Source organism: Pseudomyrmex gracilis, unplaced genomic scaffold (genome assembly GCF_002006095.1).
Source record: "Pseudomyrmex gracilis isolate BER0280 unplaced genomic scaffold, ASM200609v1 scaffold_843, whole genome shotgun sequence".
Taxonomy (NCBI): Eukaryota; Metazoa; Arthropoda; class Insecta; order Hymenoptera; family Formicidae; genus Pseudomyrmex; species Pseudomyrmex gracilis.
The window spans coordinates 17,511-21,836 of NW_018021427.1; positions in this window are offsets into that span (position 1 = coordinate 17,511).

Sequence of the window (4,326 nt, forward strand, 5' to 3'; positions counted from 1 at the left end):
CAATTCGAAAAACTCACTTGTAAAAATTTACAAGTGAATTCTCGTTACATGTGTATACATATATATATATACATGTATAAGTTCTCGCTCAACACTTTGAGAACGGCTCGTAAGGCCTTATATTCATTCATTGGTTTAATTATCAGCTTTTACGTGATATGAAAAACTTATTTACGGTAACTGTAAAAACGTAAACTATGTATAAGTAAGAGAGTAAAAAACCATGAAAATAGATAAATGTCATAGTGAAACAATTATTAAAATATTAAGAATAAAAAATAAAACACTATAATATAGATTTGTATAATTAGCGTTAAATTTTCTTTAAAATATGAAACATAAAAACTATTAAGGCAATATTACAATAGGTATGTTTATATATAAATATATATATATATATATATAGTTGTATATGTATTGTGACCGTTATTTTTATTCAGTGTCCGAGGTACATTTAGACATAATAACGTAAAATTTAGACGTAAATTTTGTGCCGTTTCTTTTAACCGGCACAAAACGTCACGTCTCGCGGGATCTCAAAATTTAACGCAACATTTCCTGAAGTTGAGCGCCAGATACGCCGGGGCGTATCACTGAATTTCACAAATAATTTTGCCAGTTAATCGCAAGATGTGACGGACGCAAAGAATGCATCGGCTACTTAGAAAAACTTTTTAACGGAGAGGCGGGATTCGAGTACGGGATACATTAACGGCCGATTTGTTCATACTTCTCGATATAGCTATCCTCTAAATAAATTCCTCTAAGAACCAATAAGGAGAACCAATTTTGGAAGATATCTTCTAGATAAAGTTATCAAAAACTTATCTAGAAGTGAAAAAATTGGCTGTAAGAAAAAGAGCAAACCAGAGCGGAGTTAACAAGAAAACAACAACTTTATTTCGCGATACTATCTCGTGATATGATTCACGGTATAATTGAAAGAATCGTGACGTGTCGGAACGCTGATTTAACGAGAGATTCATTACTCAATTCCGCGGCCAGAACAGATTTTTCGCAAGTGACACAAATACAAAGAAATAACAAAACGAAAAGAAAAAACACACGCATACAGGTTGACTGTTCTAACATTGGTAGAGAGAGCAGGACGTAATTTACTAACGACAGTTTTATTCGATCACGCACTCGAGTAACTCGCGACAATGGTCGCAATGCACGACACTAAACACACGCAAAATTACCGAATCGGCGGCTTCACAAAAGAGAAAGACACTTGTCTCACCAATTTATCGCCACTCTCCTCGTCGGATCCTGGCTGCTGGAGGGCCTGTCGAGATCGTCGTTCTCTAGGCACAGGACACTCATGCACGTTACACGTCCTCCTGGAATTGCGGCATAAAGAACAATATCGGAAATCGATCCTGCGCGAGGATATCAGCTGTGCGTAGTGTTTAATGACGATCAAGCTTTACGTCCGATCTGACGCGAAACAACACCAAAATATACAAGAAACCTAACAAGTAAAGAAATTGCTCTCTCTTTACATAATGTATCCCGAGAGGACACGACTTCCCGACTCTTTATTGAGATTATAAATTAATGTTACAAGTGACTAGCACCAGAAAGGCGTCACGTCACAGTATTTAAAAATTTAACAAAATAATGATACTAACAAATAATGTGTGTGTGAAAAGATAAGAAAAATGACACAAAACATTATTTTATATAATTTTGAAGCAGTTACGCGAGATTTTATTTTATAGGTTTGCTCTCAGAAATGTTCTTCTGTTAAATGTATATTTACGGTTCGGACAAGAACTGTTTAATACTGGACTAATACGTAACAGCCAGCTTATTTTGTTTGATAACATGTTGCAATCTAGTATCAATTAAGCCGTTTGTTGAAAAATTTTGAACATTGCTTTGAAGCTCTTTATAATTAAAAGTATATTATATAGTGATCTGGAAAACAGAGTATGTATTAAAATTGGAGCTGTCGCAAAGCCATGAAAATCGCGACAGGCGTTGATCTCGCGCCGCGAATGCCGCAAAAAAATTAACCTTATAAAATAAAATTTCGCGTAACTGCTTCAAAATTATATAAAATAATTTTTTGTGTTATTCTTTTTACCTTTTCATACACATACACACACACAAACACACACACATTATTTATTATTTATTATCATTATTTTGTTACATTTTTAAATACATATACAATTATATATATATATTTTTTATGTATATAAACTATATTTATATATATNTGTTATTATCATTATTTTGTTAAATTTTTAAATACATATACAACTATATATGTATATATATATTTATATGTAAACATAACTATTATAATATTGTTTTACTAAGTTTTATTTTTGATATTTTAAAAAATATTTAACGCTAATTATACAAATCTATTATAATGTTTTATTTTTACTATCTTAATAATTCGTTTACTATGACATTTATCTAGTGTCATGGTTTTTTACTCTCATACTTAAATATATTTTACTTTTATACACTTACCGTAAGTAAGTTTTTTATATCACGTAAAAGCTAATGATTAAATAAATAAATATTTGATATAAATTACTGAAATCACTTTTAATGCAGAGTTAATCTTTTCAATGTTCGCGATAATATTGTGGTAACATATGACTGTCAGTATTATTTGTAATCGCGTCGGTATGTATCATCCGTAACCGTGTCGATATATAGATTAAATCGCGGGCTGCTGGCGCGTGGCAGTAGGAGGCAGACGAAGGAGAACTACTTCTCCTCACGGCGTACGATATAGTGCTCCGTACTGTACAACGGTGAGAGTTTTATGGCGAGTAGCGGTAGCAGCGCGGTGAATCTAACACAAACGCGAACGGTCACCCTGTGGCTCGCAAGCGACAACCGAGTCAGCACCTCGGCTCCTGGGGGAGAACCTCCTGAGTCAACTTCTTGGTGTAGGGTGATGCTCTTGAGTCAACTCCTCTAGAGAGGTAGTCGGACCATCGGTATTCTCGAGTCCAGTACCTTGAGATCAGTTTCAAGAACGTGGCTCTCGAGTCACCTCTTTGAAAGCGGCAACGGATTCGGAATCTCGAGTCAGCACCTCGAGATCGGTCTCAGGGAAGTAGTTCTCGAGTCAACTCTTCGAGTACTGGGAAAAAAATAGGTCTTTTTACCGGTTTTCTGGCTTATATATCCGGCGGGCGCTTTAAGTCCCATCCAGAGTCGGCGTGCAGTGTGCACTTGTTTGCGTAAAGACAAAAAAACGTCCTCGCGACAAAAGAAACTCATAAATGAATAATTAAAACTGTAATGATAATACTAATAAAAATAATAGTAACAATAATGAACAATAACTATATACACTGTAACGTGGTAGTTGCTTCGCTCCTCTTCCCCGCCACAAAAATTGCCCATTCTAAATCCAAGAATGTAAGCCGTCCAAGCGCCAGGATCCTTCAGGGCTTGTTAATTAATTGTATCGTTGTCTTACACTTTGCTATTTTTTTTTGTAAATAATTGACGCCTCACCGTCGTTTGCGTATCAACGAGGGAATATCTGCGATAAGGAGCTCCGGAGGGCGATCTGCTGTAAAGGATGGATAACAAAACGAGAACAGAGCGAGAGAGAAGGGCATACGTCAGTAGGCGCAGGCTGCCGTCACCAGTGAATACGACCCTGATCCAGGCGTAAGGATACATCGTGGGCGCTAGCAAACACGAAAGGACGGCGAGTTATAGCATCGATAGGCGGCATCACCGGCCAAGAAATCAAGCGGCGAATATTCAGCAAATACTAGCCACAGATCGCTCCAGCTAGAGGAAACTCGGGATGCGCCGCATCCTGAGCGGATGACTACCTGCGGGCGCACCAAAGTGAGCCGGCAAGGTGCCGCTAATTAGCCTCGTTAACGACAGAAGATTAGCGTTTGTAATTCGCAGCTATGAGCGATAGTAACTCCGGCCAACCGAAGCGCCGCGTCTGACAGAATACTGCGTCCTGATTGGCCGTTGCGACTCACCTCTGCAAATCTAGCGCGCTCCGGCGTATCGACCCCGAATCGATCGCGATCCTCGCTCTCTTGGTCGCTGTCTTTTGATCGAGTCGGACGCATTACCGGATTCTCCCGTTCCTTGCTTTCTCTACCAGAATCCAGGAGGATGGACCATAACGTAGAGGCCAGAAACGACGGCGAAATCCGGTGTTTTTGCGTTCTCTATGAGCCTACGCTTTTCTTCTATCTTATTGGTCTAGTTTCCACCGAAACCTTCAATTTGGTTTCACTCCGGTACGGATTAAATTTAGTGTTCCGTTTCTATTGGAAGTAGAGTACTTATAGGTCGAAGCGGAAGCGAAATCAG